A 23,249-nucleotide genomic window follows, 5' to 3' on the forward strand; every position below is an offset into this window, starting at 1 on the left:
CCACTACACCACTTCACTGCCTCATAAGATGACCATGGGGTTGTAAAACTGAGTGTCTAGAAAGATGGTGGTATTCTTGAAAGAAATCAGGGAATTTGGAAGAGCAGTTGTTGCTGTTGTTTTTTGGGGGGATAGAAGGAATCAGTCCTGTTCTATATATAATCATTTTGAAATGTGTTCAAGAAATCAAGTTTGAAATATCTAATAGGCAGTTGCTAATGATGTAGAAACAGAGCTAAAGTGAGAGAAGGGCTGAATGTATAGACCTAGGGATCTTCTAGACTATATTTCTGATGGGGCAGCTCGGTGGTACCATGGATAGAGCACTGGGCTTAGAGTCAGGAAGATGGGAGCTCAAATCCAGTCTCAGATACTTACTAGCTATGTTACCCTGAGGAAGTAAGGCAAACACTATTTGCTGCAGTAACTTATCTGCAAAATGGGGACACACTGGAAAAAAAAATGGCAAACCACCTAAATATCTTTGCCAAAAAAACTCCTCGTGTAATGTCCATTGGGTCATGTAGAATCAGACAGGACTGAACAACTCAACCATAACAATTACTTCCAGTACTCTACCTGTCATACCATGCTTTCTACTAGTAGGTGGCACTAATAGGAAAATTCACAGGAAACCAGGTACCCTTGATATTAAAATACCCCACAATTGGTTGATTAATTCAAAATACTTCCTTTGCTCAGCAGGTAGTGAAAGAATGACCTGTTATTGCTTGCCCTGGAATGAAAGGGTGAGACTGAAACTAACATAACTTTTCATTTTTCTATTCTGACTGGACTCTAAAGGTTATCAGGTAATTGAGACTATTCAGAGGCTACTTAACTGGGGAGTGCTCTGCATTTCTTACCTAAATAATAAGCTCTACCATGTACAATATTCATAGAATTTCAGAGTTTGAATGGACTTCAGAGATATCCATATTTAACCCATATTTGAATAGAATTCCTCTCTAGAATATCCTTCAAGTGAAAACCTCAAGTAAAGGGAAATACACTGCTTCCTGAGGCAACTCCATTTCACTTTTGGACAGCATATAAATTTTTAGATAGCTTTGTTTTTTCTTTTACCTCAAATTGAAACTTAACTTTCTGCAACCCCTTGCCTTTATATATTTTTAAGTTATATTCAACAAATGCAACAAATTTCTGTGCATCTCTTTGAAAATCTTAAAGGTCCACACATGCACACGCACACACTCATAGAGACAGAGTGCACAGAGTGAATTGAATAGGATGGGATCATATCTTAAAAAAAAATGAAATCAAGCAGTGAGAGAGAAATATATGGGAGGAGAAAGGGAGAAATGGAATGGGGCAAATTATCTCTCATAAAAGAGGCAAGCAAAAGATTTTTTTAGTTTGGGGAAAAAGAGGGGAGGTAAGAGAAAAACATGAAGTTTACTCTCATCACATTCCACTAAAGGAAGGAAAAAAAAGCACACTCATTTTGGTATGAAAACCTATCTTACAATACAGGAAGGTGGGGGACAAGGGGATAAACAGGGTTGGGGGGACGATGGAAGGGAGGGCATGGGGAGGAGGGTACAATTTGAGGTCGACACTCACAGGGAGGGACGGGATCAAAAGAGAGAATAGAAGAAACTGGAGGCAGGATAGGATGGAGGGAAATATAGTTAGTCTTATACAACACAACTATTATGGAAGTCATTTGCAAAACTACACAGATTTGGCCTATATTGAATTGCTTGCCTTCCAAAGGGAGGGGATGGGGAGGGAGGGAGGAAAAGAAGTTGGAACTCAAAGTTTTAGGAATAACTGTCAAGTACTGTTCTTGCCACTAGGAAATAAGAAATACAGGTAAAGGGGAATAGAAAGTTATTTGGCCCAACAGGATAGAGGAGAGGATGGAGACAAGGGCAGAGAGGAATGATGGAGGAGAGAGCAGAGTGGTGATGGGGGCAATTGGAATGCTCGGTGTTTTGGGGTGGGGGGAGGGGACAAGGGGGGAGAAAATTTGGAGCCCAAAAATTCTGTGAAAATGAATGTTAAAAGCGAAATAAATAAATAAATTAAATATATATATGTATATATATGTATATATACATATATATATATATAAAATAAATTAAAAAAAAAAAAAAAGAAAATCTTAAAGGTCTCCAGAAATGTGAGAGCTGGTTGGAATTTCTGCTGCTGTCCCAGCTTTGGTTTTTGCTGGAACAGTACCCAGGGAGCAGAGGTCATAGAGGTCATTCAGCTTTCTCTTCATTCAGGTATTGAGCCAGATTTTTCCTATGAGATGAAAATTCTTAGGTTGCTGTTGTTTCATTTGTCAGTCTGTCAAAGCCTGTGTTCCCTTACTCAAAATAATATTTTTAAAAGCATAAATAGGATTACTAAGAAAACCAATTATATTGAAAGTTGTCAAAATATATTAAAAGTTTATATAACCCAGGTTAAGAACCCCTGCATAATGGTTATCACCCATTTATTGATGGATCTGATTCCAACAGTCCATCTACACTGCTTATCAGTTAAATTCCTTATCTCAATTTCTTTTATTTAAGAAAATGATCTTTACTGTCTATGCAAAGAACAGTCAGGACTGGGTCCTCACCATTTCTGGAAGTGAAACTCCAGATTGGTCAATTACCCTGTCTTTCCAGGAGGTGACTCTCCACTTAGCCACTTTGTTTTTTTTCCATGACACCAGATTCATGTAGTAGGACACTTTCCCATGGCTGGAAATTGAGTGCTGTATTATTGTTTGTTTTTCAGACTGCTTTTTCCAATTGCTTTTTCAAACTGAGGCAATACCTAGAGGGTAGACCTCTTTCCACTGATCCCCCAGTTGAGTGGCATATTGTCTGTGGGTCACATCTATGGATAAATTGAATTGAATTCATTTTTCTGCCATGGAAGCCTATGAGAGAAGCAACTAGAGGAACTGTAGGTGAATGGGTTCTTGGATTTGTGCCTTTGTCAAGGCAAGGGTTTGTTTCATGGTCAAGAAATGGAATTTAAATTTTTATAGGGAAAAATCAAGTCCTGCAATGGCCTCTCCTTTGTGTTCTCTTTTATTTACCTTTTGAAAAGTGTAAAGCTTTATAATTATAAAAAAATCTGCTTATGAATCTTTTCTCTGGATGAGCTTCATTATTTATTTACTTATTTTATTCAGTTGCCATTTTCCAGGTTGCATGGCATTTTGATTACTCACCTTTGATGAAAGTAGTAACATGAGAAGTGTGTGAGTTGAGTTCAAAGCATTCTCATAGAATATTGAGAATAACAGGAAGAGTTTCATGGAATCTCATGAGCCCTGCGAGATAGTGAATTTGGTTAAATTTGGGGGTCATAGCTGTGACAGTTAAGATTTGAAAAAGGTGATTTGTAAAGAAGCTGAGAGATGGAGCAAAAAGACATTAGTGGAGAAGCTAAGGGATGCAGTTCCATTAGTAGCAGCTGATAGAAAACTCTGAGTAAAGAAGATGGCAGAATACATGGAGAAATTCAGATGAACCCTGTGGCGGCAGCAACAGACTTTGGAGAGGGTGGCAGCAGCAACAAATTTGGGAACTCTCATCCCAGAGATACAAAGAGGTCGGACAGTTGGTTGGAAAAAAGATCATGGGAGACCCTTTGCTGGCATTGGGTGTACGCCTCTGTTGCATTGCCTATGTACAACTCTGATTCACAAGCTCTAAGGCAAAGCACACTAATACTTGTGTCTGCAGAAGAGCAGGGGGGCTTAATCACAATTCCAGAGCAATTCCTTGTGGCTACCTACAAGGGAGTAGGGACTCTGGCAGAAAGGGAGAGCTAGCATTTATGGCTACAGGAGAGCAGGGATCTGGTCACAGTTCTAGAGCCAAGAGGAATGCTAGCACTTGTGGCTTCAGGGGAGCAAGATTCCTTCCTGGGTAAAGATCAGTATATAGGACAGAAGAGTAGTAACCACACCACTCCCCAGATCACACTGTAGTGGAAGTTCCCAAAACTTAAAGACCTCCAGTATAAAAAGACATAAAGATTGGGATAGTTTCCCCACTATGCCAGAAGCAGAGCCCAAATATACCGTAAAGTTAAAAGTCAGTAAATAGACTGGAAAAAATGAGCAAACAACAAAAAGAATCTGACCATAAAATGCTACTATGACAATGACAAGGAAGAGCAAAACACGAACTAAGAAAAAGATACCAATGTCAAACCAGCTAAAAGCAAAAGCATCCAAGAAAAATGTGAATTGGACACGAAGCAAAAAGAATTCCTTGAAGAGTTCAAAAAGCATTTTATAAATAAAATAAGTTGGCAGAAGTTCAGTTCTCAACCATAAGAGGTCTGCTTTCTGCCAGAAACTACCAGCCCAGCCAAGGAAAACATGCCTCACCAATACCTGGCATTGACACCAGAACAAAAGAAAGAACTCTTTGATATAGGTCACCGAATTGTTGCTCCGGGCAAGGAAATCTTGGCATCAGATGAGTCCACTGGTGGCATTGCAAAGCAGCTGCAGTCCATTGGAACTGAGAACACAGAGGAAAATTGGCGCCTCTATAGGCAGTTGCTTCCAACCGCAGATGATCAAGTGAACCCCTGTATTGGAGGTGTTATCCTTTTCCATGAGACACTCTACCAGAAAGCTGAGGATGGTCATCCCTTCTCCAAAGTCATAAAGGATAAGGGTGGCATTGTGGGCCTCAAGGTGGACAAAGGTGTAGTGCCTCTAGCAGGGATCAATGGCGAGACTACCACCCAAGGACTGGATGGGCTGAGTGAGTGCTGTGCCCAGTATAAGAAGGATGGAGCTGACTTTGCCAAGTGGCGTTGTGTACTGAAGATTGGGGATAATACACCTTCCTCACTTGCCATGATGTAGAATGCCAATGTACTGGCCCAATATGCTAGTATTTGCCAGCAGAATGGCATTGTCCCCATCGTGGAGCCAGAGATCCTCCCTGATGGAGAACATAATCTGAAGCGTTGTCAGTATGTCACTGAGAAGGTCCTGACTGCTGTCTACAAAGCTCTGAGTGACTACCATATCTATCTGGAAGGGACCTTGCTGAAGCCTAACATTGTCACCCCTGGCCATGCCCGTACCCAGAAATATTCACATGAGGAGATTGCAATGGCAACTGTAACTGCCCTTTGCCAGACTGTGCCTCCTGCAGTCACTGGTATCACCTTCCTCTCTGGGGGTCAGAGTGAAGAGGATGCCTCCATCAATCTCAATGCCATCAATACTTGCCCCTTGCACAAGCCATGGGCCCTGACCTTCTCTTATGGCCGAGCCCTGCAGGCATCTGCCCTCAAGGCCTGGGGTGGAAAGAAGAAAAATGTCAAGGCTGCCCAAGAGGAATATATTAAGTGGCCATGGCCAACAGCCAAGCTGCTCAAGGCAAGTATACTCCAAGTGTGAAGTCAGGAGCTGCAGCCAGCAAGTCTCTTTATCTCTAACCATGCCTACTAACTTAAGTCAAGGCCTTCCACCTGGGTATGCCCTAGCACTCCAGGCCATCCCTCGGAGTCCAGGAAGAGGCTGAGATCCCAGAGCTTTGTGCTGACCTCTCCCATCACTCCTAATTTGTGTGGTATTGTTGCTCTCTGGTGAATCTAGTGACCCCTCCTCAGCCCACTTTTTCCAATAAACAACTATTTAACAAGGAAAAATAAATAAATAAATAAAATAAAATAAAAAGGGAAAATTAAGAAATGAGTGATGCAAGAAAAATATTAAAAAAGAGTCAATAACTTGGTAAAAGAGAAAACAATTCATTGATGAGGAAAACTTCTTAAAAAGAAGAATATCCAAATGAGGAGAAAAAGGAGGTGTAAAAATTCACTGGAGAAAATAACTATTTTTTTAACTTTCCTCAAAAGAAAATAACTTTTCTCAAAGAAAATAATTCCTCATAAATTGGAATTAGCCAACTGAAATCTAATGAAACATCAAGAAACAAAAAGTCACATGAAAAATAGGAAAAAATATTAAATATCTCAGTGGAAAAACAACTGACCTGGAAAATAGATCAAAGAGAGATAGTTTAAGAATATTGGCCTACTTGAAAGCCATGATCAAAATTAAAAGAGCCTGGATATATTTCAAGAAATTATCAAGGAAACCTGAGGGTAAAATACAAAATGAAAAAACCTGTCACCTCCTGAGATACCCAAATCAAAATTCCCAGGAATATTGTAGCTAAAATCCAGTTCACAGATCAAGGAAAAAGTATTGCAAGCAGACAGAAAGAAACGATTTAGAAATCTTGGTGTCCCAGTCAGCATCATTCAAAATTGCTCACCTTCCAGTACAGGTCTTAGAATATGATATTCTAGAAGGCAGAGGAACTAAGATTAAAACCAAGAATAAACTACCCAGCAAAACCAAGTACAACCTTTCAGGGGGAAATGGATATTTATGGATAAAGAGGACTTCCCAACATTCCTAATGAAAGATCAGAGCTGAATAGTAAATTTAACATTGAAACACAAGATTCAGTGTAGAAGTGCAAAATGGTAAACTTAAAAGAGTAACCATAAGGGACTCAATAAAGTTAAAGTGTCTATTTCTCTATTTTGGAAGATGAACTTGTAACTACTAACAACTTTATCATTAGAGCAATTAGAAGGAGTATATAGAGAGCACAGGTATGATCTAATTATGATCTTGAAACAGAAAAAAAATGAGTAAGAAAGAGGGATTCACCAGGAGAAGGGGAAGGGAGAGGAAGAACAGGGACAATTATATCACATAAAAGAGGTGTGCAACAAGGAGCTTTTACTGTAGAGGTAAATTTTGGGGGGGTAACACTTGAACTTTACTCTCAAGAATTAGCTAAAAGAGAATAACATGCAAACTCAGTTTGTATAGAAATATATCCTAACAGGGAAATATGTTTTGCATGACTTCTCATGTTAAGAGAAAAAGTAGTAACTGATAGCTTTAATTTATGAACTCTAATCTTACAAAGAACTCAAGGTTCCCAGCTCACAAGACAGCTTAAATTTGTACATTTCAGAGACCAATAAATGAAGAGTTGGAAGAAGAAAGGAAGAGATTTTATATCCTGATTTTATAGTTGAGGAAACTGAGACAGACAAAGGTTGAGTGACTTGCCCATAGTCACACAGCTAGGAAGTTTCTGAGGTCAAATTTGAACTCTGGTCTTCCTCATAAGTACTGTCCATTATGTTACCTGCTTAGCTAGAGGAACTTGATTCAAATCTGTTTTGTTTATTTTCTTATTGTCCTTCTGTGTAACCTTAAGCAAGTCAATCAGCTTCTATTAGAATCAGTGGTTATAGATTTAAACCTGGAAGTGATTGTAGTGATCTAAGCCAAATCCTTTACTTTACAAATGAGGAAAATGAGACCCAGAGAAGTCCAGTAACTTGTCCAAGATCACAGATATCAAAAAGAAAGTCTTGGATCTCATGCTGCCTTCCCAAGCTGAAAACTTCAGTATTCTCATCTATAAAGTGAAAGGGTTGAACTAGATACCCTCTAATTTCCCGTTTAGGAAGACTGGTTCCCATTCCAATCTGTGACACATAATATGTGACCCTGAGCAAATCATGTAATCTCTCCTTGTCCCTTAGTAACTCCACTACAAATTAAGAAAGCATGTGCTTATTTGAGCAGATAAAAGAAATTCCTTTTCCAGGAATTTCTTAAGCAAATAAATCACAGATTAGGTTATACATACACCCCTGCATGCATGCATGCATGTTTTATATGTTTATATATGTGCATATAAAATAACAATCTAAATATGCCTCACTACAGGTGATGTGTGTGTGTGGTATTTACTATATATGTCATTAATTCACCAATATTCAAATGGATTTGTGATCTCATTAAGGTCACAGTTCCATCTATCAATGCAGATCACCGCCCATCCTGTATGAGGCTTGTCTTAAGTCTTCCCATAAATGCCAAACACTGAAGAATTCCCTTTCCTTATAAAAAACAAACAAATAAACAAACACACAGAAACAATTGGATTTTTGCTGCCCAATGAATAAATACCATAGCTTACCTTTGGATCAATTCACAAGCTCCTAGATTTGTTTACTTGTTTGTTTTCCTCATCTAAGGGCATGTCTTAGGCACTTTCCAAAGCAACAGTCACTTTCTCAGGGCTCCCCTGTAACACTGAAACAGCACTTCATTAAAACGTGGACTAAAAAAGAGAATACAGCTCTCTAGCTGGATAGCATAGGCTCTGGGCCTCTCTCTCTAAAAGATGATGAAAGCCCAGTCATCAAGGGCGAGATGGGGTAGAGCTACTCTGTGTGCAGTTATGGCTTGCATTCCAATGGACTCACACTTTGATCTCAATCCAAGCACATTTAATTTCAGATGCATGCGGCCCTGACATAGTTCCTTCATCATAAAGTTTTATTCTTCATAAAAGATCCATTTCCCTAGACTCATAAACTGACTGCTTCTAATTCAGCGCTATTTTATAAATACTTCCATTGCTAGCATCAATCAAACGCAGCTGACATTCAAACCACAAAACAACAGCTTGCAGCATTACCATGTTACACAATATGTATTTACTTATCAGGCTGAAGAACACATGTCTGCAAAATCAGCAACATTACAGTTTTACCAGCAATTTAGAGACTCTCTCCCCGATGAATACAGAGTTTGTGGTGTTCTGGATCATTTGTCCAACTTCAAGGAACGCAATAAATGCTATGACCTCTCAGAATTTCTCATTAATCATGTATATTATTACAGTCAATTTATTTGTCAAAAGATGCTTTTCTGACCCTTGATTGCCTATCTTCTGCTTAGCTTGGGAGTGCTGGCACATCATTTTCCACAGGCTGCAAGAAGCCACTCTCCAAGGTCCAACAGTCTCCAGGGATTTGGGGCAAAATCATTCTAAGGATAGTAGTGCATCCTAAGATGTTTCAACAATTATCCATCCTACATAATATTATTCCACCTACAGAATGTGCTAGAATACACTAGAACCACTATTCCCCCTCTCTTTTTTTTCATCATGAAATCTCTCTTCTCTTGCCCTTAGGGTAGGAGCCTTCTGAGCTATGCTTCCTGAACTGTATCACCATAGCAGGGAAACTGGGTAGTGCCAAAACCTGTGCTCTTTTGCAGCAATAAAAGTGGGGACTTGGTATCCCAAATGAATAATGAAAACATGGAGAGGATATGGCCACTCCTGTAGTGTTTGTTGTTTAGTTGTTTGGGTCATGTCTAACTCTTGGTGACCTCATTTGAGGTTTTCTTGGCAAAATTATTGTAGTAGTTTGCCATTTCTTCATCTCATTTTAGACATGAGGAAACTTAGCAAAGGGAATTAAGTGACTTGCCCAGGGTCACACAGCTACCAAGTTCCTGAGATCAGATTTGAACTCAGATCTTCTTGATTCCAGGCTCGGCCTCTCTATCCTCTAGCTTGCTGCCCCATAGGGCATAGGACTCAGCATTATTTCTATTTGGAGTCTGGGTGTATTTTAGATACAACAGGGAACATTTACAAGAGTCAAAAGAAAGCCCAGGTGTCACATCATGCTATAAAAAGTACCCTGCAATGAATAAATATTAATAAATTATTATTAATAATAAATTGTTTACAAATAATAATAAGGTATTAGTAAATGGTGCCCTAGGATTAATTAAAAAATCACCTAATTCAAATTATGATGTCCGGTGTATAATGGTCCCCAGGTCCTTCTCTCTCCTTTCACAATGGCTTCAACATCTGCCTTACTGTCTTTCTCTTCTCTCCAACTTCTGCTCTGATACTTATGAACTTCACCAGTTGTAATGAAATACCCTTGTACTCCCTAAATTTTCCATTTTTCAATTTCCTTGATTCCCATGACCTACTCCACTCCACCTAAGTCTACTTAAATCTCAGCATTCCTTTAAAGAGTTTTGTTCCCCTAAGAACTGATATTTCTCTGTCTGTCCATTGCTTCCTCTCATTTCATCTCTCCCTCTGCCTCACTCATACTAAATCATGCTTTGCCCTCATTGAAAACTCCATCCCTTCCATCTGTCAGTCCATTCTTAGGTAATGACTCCTATTCAGACCACATCTTCCTTCCTCTCCAGCCATTATCCTTCTTAGATATTTCAACTCAATACTGTCTTCTACTTTGGAATGCTTTGCTTTTTTGTCTTATTGTTATTCCTTGCTAAATCTCAACCTTTGATCAGTCCTACAACTTGTCTCCTCTGCTCCTCCTCATGTGCTGCTGACTAGAACTGATGAAAGTCACATAAGCAACCTGATGGGTAGTATTATAAAGTCATGTGAGTCAATTTCAATTGGATTGCCTCATGGCATCCTTTCAATCTTTTTATTCTTCCGTATATCACTAACAAAATATTTTCCAAACTTTCTCTTACTCCTCAAACCTCCCACATCTCTCTTTCCCATCTCTTAGCTTCATATTTCACCTCTTACTTTACTGAGAAAGGAAAAAATATTTGAAGTGAAATTCCTCTTTTCTCTTTTTCATAATCTCATAACCCATTGGCATGATCCTTGATCCTTTATTCCTTTTCCCCAGTTTTTAACAATGAGATGATCCTTCTCCTTGCCAAGACCAAACCTTTCCATGTTTGCCTTTGATTCCCTTTCCTTCCTTCTTTTACAGCAGATGGCTACCTCGATCATCACCCCCCATCAAATATTCAACTTCTCCTTATTTATTAATCTTTCCTTGCTTCCTTAAAAGGTGCCCAAGTCACCTCTATCCTTAAAAAAAAAAATCCTTTTATTGAACCACATTGTCCCATGTCTCTCGTATTTCAGCCAAATTCCTAGAAAAAATATTCCTACATTCAATATTTCTACTTCTCTACTCTCACTCACCCTGCAATCTGCTTTTTATTTCATGATACTACTGAAAGTATTCTCTTCATATTTGCCAATGACATTTTGATCTCCCAAGCTAATGGTTGATTTTTTTTTATCAGTTCCCATTCTGGTTGAACTATGCAGTGTTGTTGACTCTATTGATGCCCTTCTCTACACACCCCCTGCCCCACCATTGTTGCAAATATTTAGCTATTATGATGCTTCTCTTTCTTCCTGGTTCCCATTATACGCAATTCCTCTTCAGTCTGCTTTGTTGGCTCATCATTCAGAATGTCACCTTCCTGTAGGTGTTCCCCAAGGCTCTGTATTATGCTCCCCTACTTTTCTCTCTCTACAGGTTCTCTTGGTAAACTCATCAACTCCCATAGGTTTAATTATCTCTATGAAGGTAAATCACAAATCTTATCCAGCTTTAGTTACTTCACTGAACTTCACTCCTCCAACACCAATTGACTTGAGCATTTCAAGCTGAATGTTGTCCTGAAGACATATCAAAAACAATGCATTTAAAAGAGAACTTATTATCTTTCCTTCAGAACCTGATCCTTTTTCTAACTTACATACTTCTGTTGTAGGTACCATTTTTTCTGTCGTGCACATTCATAAAATCAGCCTTATCCTGGACTGCTCACTCTCCCTTATCCTATATATTTAATCAATCGCCAGATAACTGCCATGTATACCTTTGTAGCACCCACTTTGTGCATTTGACTGTTTCTCTCTAGGCCTTCTTGCTAAGATCATTGTAAAAACCTCCTAATTGGTCTTCCTGACTCAAGTCCCTTTCCACTCTAGTCCCTTTTATGTACTACCAAAGCTATTTTCCTCAAGGACAGATCTGATCAAATCACACACACCCCTCCTCCCCTACCTATTCCTCCCCACTCAGTCAGAGATTTTTCACTACTTCAAGAATCAAATTCAAAATCATTTTTTTAAAATCTGTTTAGCTTTTAAAGCCCACTACAATCTGACCACAGCCTACCTTTTCAGGCTCATCATCTATCCCTCTCCCTGCTATACTCTTTGATCCATCCAAGCTGGCCTTCTCTCTGATCCTTAAACATGGAACACCACCTATCTTCTCCATGCCTTGGCAGTGGCTATTCCTCATGACTGGGGTGTGCTCTTTCTTCTACTCTGTCTTATAGAATAATTTACTACTTTTAATATGCAGCTCAAGTAGTTCCTTCTATGTGAAACCTCCCCCTATATATATATATGTATATATATATATATATATATATATATATACACCTTTCTGTTTATGTGTATGGATATAGATAGATAGATAGAGATATATCCCCTTTATCTCCTCCCCATCTGTGCATTTATATGTATATATTCATATGTACAAATATGTATATACATATATATATTCATATATGCATAAATGTGTATTTATTTATATACACATGAATATATGTGTGTCTATAAAATCTCCAATCATCATCCTCTTTGTGTTTGTGTCTATGTGTGTGGTGTTTGTGTGTGTGTGTATGTGTATAGAATAGAGCTTAAACTGAAGCACTTACCTTTTAATTGAGCCATTCAAGAGAAAGACTGATAAAAGGCAAAGGGCATACCCTATCTTGAGTTGAACTGGTCTACTTTGTGATAAAAGATACATAGAAAGAATAGGTAGACTGAGGGTAGGAAGTGAGGCCACTGTTCTTAGGGATTAGTTACTGGGTCTCTTCCTCTTGTGTCATGAATGAGTGTAAGTTGGGGACTATAAATGGGTCTATTTCAATTTGAGGTTGTGTCTCAGATCACTCCAGAGTCCATACAATATGTACATGAGTTAAAAACATTAGCAGCTCAGCATGTGGCCATGAGATACTTAGATGTTTCTAACTAAAGTGTAGCAGTTAAGCTTACTTTTGATTTCTTTTCCCTAAAGAGGGATGACCAGTGATGGACATGCCTGAATCCCGTTATGTTAGTAACTTATTAACAACATTTCAATTGAGTTGATGGTTTGCTATGTCACCAAGTAGCACTTATTCCATTCCCTTTCCTTCATAGACATAATTATAATGATAATTCATTAAAAAAGAGAATAATAGCTCCTCAGATATCTTCTAATTTTGGTACCATATTGCCTTCATTTTACAGAGGAGAAAACTTAGGTCCAGAGGATTGAAATGAGTTGCCAAAAATCACAGAAGTGCTAAATATGAAATATTAGTGTAGTATACTGGAAAAGAGGGTAGACTAAGATTTAGAAGAAATCTAACTTCAAATTTCATTTCAAAAAGTCATAATTAGCTTGGGAGTGTGTGTGTGTGTGTGTTGGGGTGGGGGGGTACTTTCTCTTCATGGTTACTCTGAATCTTCTAATCCTCTAGGTAGGACCCATGCAACTGATTTGGGGCAAATAGTGTTACAAAGGACACTCTCTCAATAAGTTCAACTGCCTCAGTAAGGGGCTTTCTGACTCCCAGAGAGGCCATGCATGATACAAGTGTACTCTCTGAAGGATGGCCCATCTCCTCCTAAAGAAACTTCAGCCATTGTGATTTGGTCCTTTGTGCCCTACTCCCAGCTGTATCTGTCCCACTTGATGTTAGGGGAGTTCTAGCACCTCTTAACACTTTATGGGTGTGGGATCTTGGGTTAGTAATGTAATCATTCTAAACCTCAATTTCTCATCTGTCAAATAGGTACAACAATACTTGAAGCACTTAGCTCACAAGGTGTTATGAGGACAAAGCAAAAGTCTATGGAAAAAGTTTCGCAAATCTTATAATATTATATATCAATAAAATTATAAGATAGAGACTGGATCTGACTCCAAGGTCAGAGCTTTTGTCACATTAGATTGTACTTTGCCACCTTTCTAAGAAGAGAAAAATGATCAACTCTCAAATAAATAGAATAGTTGCAGTTTTTAGTACCTTTACATAGGGAGAAAGCAAATGATTGTGTGTGTGTGTGTGTGTCTGTGTGTGTTTGTGTACGTCTGTGTGTGTTTCTATAATGTTCTAGTTTCAATGACAGTTGCAAGCAGATAGTTTCTAAGGCAACTTGGAATATGGAGGATGACCTTTAACTAACTACCTCATGGAAGTTAGCTGTTTATCCATCCAATTTATATAAATTCATCCATATTAAATTCCTGTGTAAGCACCCCCTTTCAGAGGTAGATGTGATAGAAAGTTCAGATAAGACATCAATCAGCTAATAGGCACTAATTCATTAGTATGTGCCAGGCAGCGTACTAAATGCAATAATGCAAAGTAAAATCAAAAACAAAAAGCTTGTATACTAATGAATAATGTCTCATTTAAATAAATCTCTGTGTGTAGGATACACACAGAGTAAAAGGAAGGTAACATTTGAGGGGAAAGGTGAATAATGGGTATGTGGGAGGGGAAGAAATTCCTTTTCTAGAAGATTTCTTAGTACCTGTACTCAAATAACTTAGAGTCTAGAAGAAATTCATTTAAAAAAATAGGTAAAGTGCATGAGTTTCCATGATCACTAAACCTTAGCATTGTAAGGGAACTCAGCTGCCATCTACTCTAACCCATTACATTAGAAAAAAAAATCTCCACCTCAAATGTTCGTTTAGCATTTGCTTGATTGAAGACCTCCAATACAGAAGAACCATTACCTACCAAGGCAACCTTCTTCACTTTTGGATGACTCTAATTTTATAAAATACTCTTTAGAGTAAATTGAAAATTTCCCCCTTTCAACTGTCATCTATTTTTTCTAAATTCATCCCTTCATCTGGGGTCAAGGAGAACAATTCTGACAACTTTTCCATTTGAAAGTTCTTCAAATACTTGGATAAAGTTATCCCCTGCCAGTCTCTTCTCTAGGTTTAATATCTTTAGTTCCTACCATCCATCCTCATGTCACATAAATTAGAGACTTCATATTGAGTTTGTGGAATATAAATTCACATGATTTACATGATCAATACCGCAGGGTTGCATAGAGTAATCTATGAGATCTAAGGAAGAAAAGAGCTACAGTCTAGTGGAATATGGAAGACTTCAGAGAAGTAATACTTCGGTTGAGTTTTAAAGATGGGGAGAAGCTAAAAAAGATGAAGAGGTCCAGACATTCATTCCAGGCACAGGTAATAAAATGAGCCAAGAGTAGAAGGGATATTTCATCAGGGGTTAGGGTTAAATAAGAAGATAAGAGAATAATCTGTAGTTAGAGTGTAAAGTGTATAGAGAGGGATAACATGAGATAAGATTTGAAAGATAATTTGGTGCCAGGTTTCAGAGAGCCTTGAATATTACTTGAAAGGCGGTAGAAAAGCACTGAAAATATTTTCTCAGAAGAATAAGTGGAGTGATCAAAACTAGGCTTAATAAAAATGTTTTGGCAGCAAAATGAAGGATCGACTGGAAGGTTAGAGAAAATCATTTGTAGTCTGTTTGGGTATTGATGATGCCCTTTGCTAGGGGGATGTCAGGAGAGATAGTGAAAGTGGATGAGCATGAAAGATATTGAAGAAAGAAAATCAACAGGACCTGCAACTTATTGAATTATCAGAGAACAAGGAGGTAAATAGTCAAAGAAGAAATAAAGAAGGATAAATAGACTTAGGGGAAAAGACAATGAGTTGAAATGTAGTCATTCTGGGTTTGAGATGCTGGTGGAGTATCCCGGAAGTGATGTCTTGTAGGTCGCTGGTGATCAATACACTAGTCTCAGTACAATAGTGTAAGTAAAAACTGGAATGCAAAAATTTCAGAAAAGAGTGGGGTGGTAAGATAGGGAAGGCATCAAACATAGAAAACTTCCTTTTTGACCAGACATTGGATTTCATCTGTGTAGCTCCCAGTGAAGAACTTTCTCTACTAAATAGTGATTAGCACCTTCTCTGTCATTTTAGGGTCCTGGAGAGTTGCCTAGGGTACTGGAAGTTTAATTGATTTATAGAGGCAGAGGTATCTAGAGTCTCTTTTCACTTTATATCACATATCCACAAAGCTCTACACATGGCCACCCCTTTGACCAGGATTTAGTAGACACATTGTGGTTTCAGTACACAGACATAACCATAGTTCAGAGATAGATGGATCATGGCTAGAAGCAGTAAAGGAGTAGTTAAAAAGATCAAGAGAAAATTGGGTCAAATTCAGGGTAGTATGCAAACTGATGGTCAAAGTCTGAAAAGCAGAAAAGTGTCCTGAGCCTAGGGTTAAGTATTCAAAGGTTAGGAGCAGAAGATCTGTGAGACTCCAATCCTTGAGTAAAAGCTGGCGGTTGTTTTCTATCTTGCCCTTTTATCCTGAATTTGAAGCCAGAGAGGTCAGGGTTCAAAGCTGAACTCTGCTACTTATACCCATATGACCTTGGACACCAAGTAGAACCAGGCTTGTGCTGGTTCTTACATGAAGGTGGCTTAGGAAAACCTCCCTGGGTGAGGTCTCGATGTTAGTTTCCTAAAATCTCAGAGCTTCAATGGACATGAGGCCCTTGGTCCAACCTCTTCCTAAAGAATGAATTTCTCTACAGCAAAAGTTCTTAAATGGTGTGTGTGTGTGTATGTGTATGTGTGCATGTGTGCGTGTGTGTGTGTGTGTGTGTGATGGATCCCTTTGACCATCTGAAAAAACCTATTAATTATTCAGAATAATGTTTTTAAATACACAAAATAAAATGGGGGTTGCAAAGGAGACCACCTTTGTTGAAAAACATTTATCAAACAATTTTTTTAAAGTAATATAACTCTTGAAATTTTTCCATTGATTCAAATTAAGAACACTTTCTCTACAGAATGCCCAAACAACCAATTTGCAAGCATATATGAAGTGTCTAATACATGCTAGAGGGCAGCTAGGTGGTACAATGAATAGATTGCTGGACTGGGAGACAGGAAGACTGAACTTCTTGAGTTCAAATCTGGTCTCACACACGTACTAACTGTGTGACCCTGGACAAGTCACTTAACCCTGTTTGCCTCAGTTTCTTCATTTGTAAAATGAGCTGGAGAAGGAAATGGCAAATCACTGTAGTATCTGTGCACCCCAAATGGGGTCACAAAGAGTCAGACACAATTGAATCAACTGAACAACTAAAATATGTAGCATCCATCATGCAAGCACCAGTGATGCAAAGAAAAGAAAAAAGTGGTTATTGTCTTGAAAGGAGCTTACATTCTGTTGAGGGAGAAAATTTGTACTAATGCAGGTATATACAATATAACCATTAAGAGAAAGGCACTAAATATTTGGGGACCTGGGAAGACCTTTGGCAGAAAGCAACGCTTTAGCTGTTTAAGGAAGCAGGGGATTCTAACGAGTTAGTTAAATTCTAGTTAGATTATAACTAGTTAGTTAAGAAGAAATGGTAAGGAAGCAAAGCATTCCAGGATTGGCAGAGACCTTTGCAAAGGCTATGCTATGCTTCAGTCAATCAGTAAGCATTTATTATTCTGTTCTAATCACTCGTGATATGGAGAGGAAAATATCGTTATACTTATGAGCTTTGTCTCATCTGTGAGTTTCATAAGTTTGATCTCTATGCCATCATTCAAATCATTAACAGATACAATAGAAAACAGGAAAATTTAAGGAAAGAGCATTAGAGTGGCTGAAGGAAAATGATAAAGATTCCTCTGTGGCCACTGTTCTCTTGTAATGTAACTTCCAACTTGTTGAAAGCTGCTTGTCTCAGCGATATCTCCTCATATTATAACATAATAGACAACAGTTACCTTTGAAATGCAAAAAAATTAGTATTCCTCAGGAGATATAACATTAACTTCAGCTTGCTGTGACTAGGTAGTATTATCCCAGGTTAGGAAAAATGCCTGGTAGGGTGGATAGAGAACTAGCCAAGGAATCAAGAAGAACCAGATTCTTCTACCTCTAAATTTTTTGGCTGTGTGACCCTTAAACTTTCAGTGCTCCAGGAAATTCTCAGAGACTGTAAGTTAGAGGAGTTACATTGATTAAAGGAATTTATTTTCTGGAAGTTTCCTAAACCAATGACAAGTTCAGTTTCAAAATAAAATAAAACTCTCAAGTAACATAATTCCCTGTCCCCGATATACAATCCCAACCTCCTTATATGAGCAGAGTATTTTACCAATGTGATCTGAAAAGATACAACACTGAAAATGAGATTTATGTGTTTTCTTTGTATGTTTGTTTAAATGATTATAACCTTGATTATAACCGTGATTATGACCCTTAGGCTAACAATGGACTTGAATACATTCTAAACATCCTAAAATATGACCTGGGACATACATGTGTGCATGCATACAAAAAGGGTTAACTTCAAATCGTCAAGATAAACTGTCATGAATAATAAATGGAATCAGCTTCATTACCATGTACTCTTATTAAATAGAAAAGTTGAAATATCATTTAAGATCAGTAAATTTTAAAAAAAGAAATGAATGTGGTTTCTGTTGTCTTATGAAGAATTCTTTAAACTATCTACTTTTTAAAATTTAGTTCTCAAGTTCATATATGTAAATATGATATATACCTATAAGTTTAATTCAGCAAATATACACATATTTGTATATACAAATACAAAAACAGCATATATGTGTTTATATATGTATATATACATGTACATATCTATGTGTATCTGCACGTAGACATATGTATGTCTGTACACACATACTTTTTTTCAGCACTTAGCACAATGTCTAGCACATGCTAGCTGCTTAATAAATGTTTACTGACTGATTCATATGCACATCCTTCTTTCTAATTACTTACTAAAAACATTCTGGTAAGAGTTTCTATTTTAATAGATAGATTTTTTTTTTCAAGATCACCAACAGTAGAATACATAAAAAGGAGTAAGAAATCAAAAAGGCTATTTTTTTACATGTTTAGGCAAAGTCACTTCTTAAACTTCCCTCATGAAACAAAGTCCTCAGTGTGGTAAAGTGGATTGTACTAGACTGCATCTCAATTTCACAGATGCATCACCTTAACACCTCTTGTCAAACAGTGCTATTTCCTAAGGAGGAGACTGCTAAGATTTAATTAAACAATAGCTCAACAGAAAACTAGGGCACAGACACTCGAGAAATTGAATGATGAAGCAAAGGGAATCAAGGAGTAAAATAGTCATAAGGCCTGTAATGCACCTACCTCACATTATCAGGCTAAAAATAAATAACCCTTGAAAATAAATAGATGGGCGACAAATAACTGTACTTTGGCCACGTGCCAGCTTAATGCATGTGTCATTATTGGTTTGTACTTAAAACCTCCAGCTCTTAGGGCAGTTAAATAAGTATGCTAAGAGAGACTATTGCATTAAAAATCCTGTGCATGAAAATTCCAACAGCAGAATCACTTGTGAAAGCTATTAAATGCGATGGTATTCTTAAAAAATAAAAAAACAATAAAAAAGGCCTAATGTCTCACCTTTGGATCATCTGGTGCTCCCCAGAATATTTCTTCATTAGAAACATTTGTTTTCTGAGTTTAGTTCTGCATTTTCACTACAACCTAAGAGGAGCTGAAATGCTCCCATTAGCCCTAGCCCCTGACTCTTCCACCGGGCAAACTCATCTGCTGGGCAAAAGAGTCATTAGTGGCCCAAGAGATGGACAGTACTAGAAATGTAGGACATTTTTTCCTCTGCTTAATATTTTCATTTTTGTCTTTCCCTTCTATTTCCTTTCAGTACCTGCAGAGAAGACATTTGCTTATGGTGGCTGGAGGTTTTAAATAGAAATGGATATAGACTATTATTGGAGGTACTTTCTATAAGAGAAAAATAGGAAACTTCCTGTGTAATTACAGGGTAACTATCCAGATTTTTTTTAACAGCCCACATATATTCCTGATGGATAAATTGCACCTAAATCATCTGAAACATTTTTTGGGGGGAAAGTAAAAAAGTGGATATAATATTTCCATGGTTGGTGTATATTTGATAACATTTGAAAAAAATGACAGAATTTTTTTCAATTTTCACCTAGACTTTTTGTATTGTGAATATATAACTATAAATTAAGGAAAAGAGGTGCACTTTCTAGAAAATAATGAAGAACATATTACCATGCATCCTGATCAGTGTCTCCTCTCCTTTGTTTAAACTACTGAAAATAACACAAGACTGCACTGGATATACAGGGATAATGGGAAATGGCTAGACCTTTTGACTTCAGCCCAATTCCCAACAAGCAAATTTCTCTGGTCCTTTGGACCAGATAGGTTCATCCTAGAGTTTGCTGGAGCCAGAGGAGGTCTTTAATCATGTTTGCCGGAGCCAGAGGAGGTCTTTAATCATGTTTGCCACTGCCAGTTAACATTCATTTTTTATTTATTTATTGCCTGTTTTGTTTAGCATAGTACTTAAGTACATTAGTACTTTAAGTACATTAAGTCCAGTAGCATAGTACTTAAGAAATAAAGACTAGAACTGGGAAGACCTGTAAAGCACCAATGGGTTGCAGGAGCAGAGATTGGGAAAAACCTTAGGGGAAGTAAGAGGATAGAAAGGGAAAAAAAGGCAGTGTAGCAAATTGCTCTGAGACCCCATATGAACATATCTAGATGCCCATATCCAAGGTAAGCAGATACCCCATCAATGCTCTCTGAGCACCTGAAATTCTACCAGTCAGAGATTTATCTGCTTCTCATTTAAAATGCAAAGACCTCTGAGGTTTGAGGAGGCAATGTGAGTAAATCATCATTAGCCAATGACTCAGGAAGTACGGAAGAAGAAAATCTGCAGGGAGTGCTCTCTGATCATTGAATACATTATCTAAGGGGAAGCTATGTTCAGAGTTCTAAATCCTATAGAACAGATATTCCAAATTCTGATATCTGAAACTGAAGATGCCATATATGTTCTTCCCATGGTGGCCATGGGGACAATAACACCTACCTCACAGGGTTGTTGTTAGAGATCAAATGAGTTAATATTTGTTAAAAAAAAAAAAAAATCACTTAGTACAGTGCCTGGCCGACAGAAGGGGCTATAAAAATGCTTATTCCCTTTCCCTATTTCATGATTTATTGTACTTAATGAGGAAGCTGAGGTTTGGAGATGTTAGGGAACTTGTCCAATGTTACACAGTTAATAAGTGCAAGGGCAAGGAAAGCCCTAGTCTCCTCACCCCAAGTGCAATGATTTTTCTACCCTTATGCCCAGAATGAATTAATCCTTCTTCCTTGTCTCAATGTGAATTAACACAAATTTCTTTCCTTTAGAAAACCTGACATTTGCAAAGCACATGCATATACATACATGTATGGACATGTGTGTTGTATATATGTATATGTATACATGTGTGCATATGTACAAAGTAGGGATGGATTTTTAGTGTATGAATGGTGAACTTTGAAAACCTAGGACTTTATCCCAGGGAAAAGCCCCAAACATGGTGTTCAACTATAAAAAAAAAAAAAGAAAAATTGGCCAGGCTATGTGATCTCTTTTTGAGGTTTAAAAAAGTATCTCAAATGAACTAGAAAGGGAGTGATACCCATTGGGTGAGCAATGGCTGGCTATGCCCTGAGGTGACCCTTAAAAGACAGATAGAAATAGACTGGATGAAAAACCCAGCTCATGGGACTCATGAAAGACATGTGGAGCAAGAGAATGGGAGTTCTGAAAAAAAATCAAGTGAAGCTAAGCTAAAATACAAGCAGGCACCCAAAAGAACAGATTCAAGGCTCAAGGACTGAGACTGTGGTTGAACTGGGGATTTAGAAATGAAAGCAACGTTAGAAATTATCGATCTTCATTTTATATCTGGGGAATGTGTCTCAGGGACAATAAGAAATATGTCCTAAATCATACAATACTTGGTAGAACTGGTATGGGAATCCGCAGTTTCTGAATCCAAATTTCATTTTCTTCATACTATACCCCACTATTCATATGATTTCCCCAAGTCCATTTCCCACTGACATCCAAGGGCCTTATTTCCACTGCTGTCTATGAACAGAGTGAAGAGAATGGAAACTGGCTAGGTTGGAATTTAACCTTGTCACCTATTACTGTGAGTAAAGCAGAACTGGCTAGATGTTCCCATCATACTGCTCTGCTAGAGAAATGTTTGTGCTGTGCTAAAGTTGCTTTTCTACATTTGCCATTAGGGTTTTTTTATAAGGGTGGAGGCTGGGTCCTTAGAGAGATGAAGGACCATTGCCAGGATATAGAAGCTTTGGTGGAGTGCTTGAGATCTGGTTAGTGTTCCCAGCAATGCTTCTGGCAGGTCCAGGGCAAATCTATGATGTTACTGTTGAAACAGGAAGTCTGTGTTACTGCTACTGCTGTCACTGCTGCCACTACAGTCACATATATGGGCTTGGAGCTAGGGTTAGGTTTGGGTTCTGGGTGATTCTCAGAACCATTCTATAGATGGGAGTGAGATCACACAAGCCTCAGAAGCATCATCCAAAAAAGGTAGAATTTAGAACTTAGATTTCTCCATTTGAGAGTCTTGGAAATGTTTACAATTTAGGAAATGGATAGATCTAATAGAAATTGAACATAGAGGGTCCCAAAGAGCAATATTATTAAAAATTAGAAACACATAGCAGCTGCAAGTGTCCCAGGGCATTGTGCCTCCCAACGTCAACAGCCTTTATGTTCATCTTACCTTGCTAAATAAACCTAAGTACTAATTGCCAGATGTTTTTGTTTTGATTTGGGGAATAAGACATAAAATGAGATTTTCATCACTATATGCTACTTTGAAAAAATCAACCACCACAACAGCAAAATTAAGAACTATGTACCTCTAAAACTTTAGGTTTCTAGAAATTTGGGGTTAAGATTCATTCAGCTATGTACCAGGTTCTAAGTGTTTAAAGACAAAAACAAAATATTAAATTAAATTCAAACATTTTTAAGTGTTTACTATGTTCCAGGCACTAAGTTGTGTGTTGAGAAGGCTAAAGGAAAAGGGAGGAAGGGAAGGAGGGAAAGAAGGAAGGAAAGAAGGAAGGAAGGAAGGAAGGAAGGAAGGAAGGAAGGAAGGAAGGAAGGAAGGAAGGAAGGAAGGAAGGAAGGAAGGAAGGAAAGAAGGAAGAAAGGAAGGAAGGAAGGAAGGAAGGAAGGAAGGAAGGAAGGAAGGAAGGAAGGAAGGAAGGAAGGAAGGAAAGAAGTCCCTTTCCTGAAGGAGTTTACATAGGTCAGGAGTAGGAAGAAGGGCTAACTGTGAATAAGCCATAAAACACAAAATACATAAAAGGTAATTGGGAGAAGGCAATTAAGCACAGGTCTAATCTGAAGGAGCATTTGTTCACATTAGACTGAAGGCTCCAGAGAGCACAACTGCATAATAATCCACAAGAATCCTAAGAATCGCAATTTGTTAACAATAGAATAGTGTTTTCAGAGGGCATTAAAGATTGAGATTCAGGCCCTGGAGGAATGAATCATGGGATCACAGATTCAGGGTTCAATAGGACCTCATTCAAATCCACACCTCCCTCA

The 23,249-nt window shown here is 38.0% G+C and overlaps 1 protein-coding gene and 1 pseudogene across 3 annotated transcripts in view; both read left to right on the top strand.

Annotated features, from left to right (window-relative positions):
• Positions 1-23,249, top strand: part of CDH13 (cadherin 13) — a 1,297,228-nt gene that overhangs the window by 919,910 nt on the left and 354,069 nt on the right. The gene's annotated exons all lie outside the window — the stretch shown is intronic.
• Positions 4,007-5,467, top strand: LOC140520319 (fructose-bisphosphate aldolase A pseudogene; annotated as a pseudogene).

The sequence above is a fragment of the Notamacropus eugenii genome, chromosome 1 (genome assembly GCF_028372415.1).
Source record: "Notamacropus eugenii isolate mMacEug1 chromosome 1, mMacEug1.pri_v2, whole genome shotgun sequence".
In the NCBI taxonomy this organism is placed as follows: Eukaryota; Metazoa; Chordata; class Mammalia; order Diprotodontia; family Macropodidae; genus Notamacropus; species Notamacropus eugenii.